Genomic DNA, 734 nt, shown 5'->3' with positions numbered 1-734 from the left:
CACTTCCGTTTCTTCTTCTCGATACAGGTCATGGTTAATCGTTTCTCAGGGGTCGGTGTTTTGATGATCGGGCCGAGCATCAACAAATATGGTCGTATTCGAATTCCCACCGGTACCTCAGGCGCGTCCTGTTTCACGAATTCTTGGGCACGCCTCCTCTCCTCCTCCAATCTTTTGATCTCTTTCTCCTTTATAGCCTTGGCGAGGGTCTCGTCCTGGATGTACATATCGTCGATAGCTCTGAGAGGCATCAGGCATATCGGTAAAATTCTAGAGTACAGGTATTTGTTGGGAGACAATTTGATCATTTTCGAGGGTATCGGCTCGTAGAGTTCAGGAACGGTCGGCATGACCACGGCCGATTTCGATATGTATATTGGCGCCTTCTTTTTCACGTCCAGCCTCGAGTCTATGGAGAACCTGGACACCAAAGATGGGATGGATCGTTTGGCTCGTTTCGCCTCGAGAAGCTTAATCAAGATCTTATTCGATGGCAGAACGTATGGGGGTGGATGATTGTACTTGAGCTTCTCCAAAGCTAATTGTTCGTGGACCTGATCGATCGTCTCGTCGTTCTCGTCGTAGATCTTCATGTTGGACGTCAATAGGATGAGATTCAAACGGTAGGGAGGATCGGGTTGATCCTGCTCCTTGACCTCGAGCAACGGATCGATCATAGGCTTTTCCTCCTCCTTCAGAACCTTCTTCACCACCTTCTTCCCCACTTTCTCCTC

Source organism: Apis dorsata, unplaced genomic scaffold (genome assembly GCF_000469605.1).
Source record: "Apis dorsata unplaced genomic scaffold, Apis dorsata 1.3 scaffold_149, whole genome shotgun sequence".
Taxonomy (NCBI): domain Eukaryota; kingdom Metazoa; phylum Arthropoda; class Insecta; order Hymenoptera; family Apidae; genus Apis; species Apis dorsata.
This window is presented reverse-complemented; position numbering follows the sequence as displayed.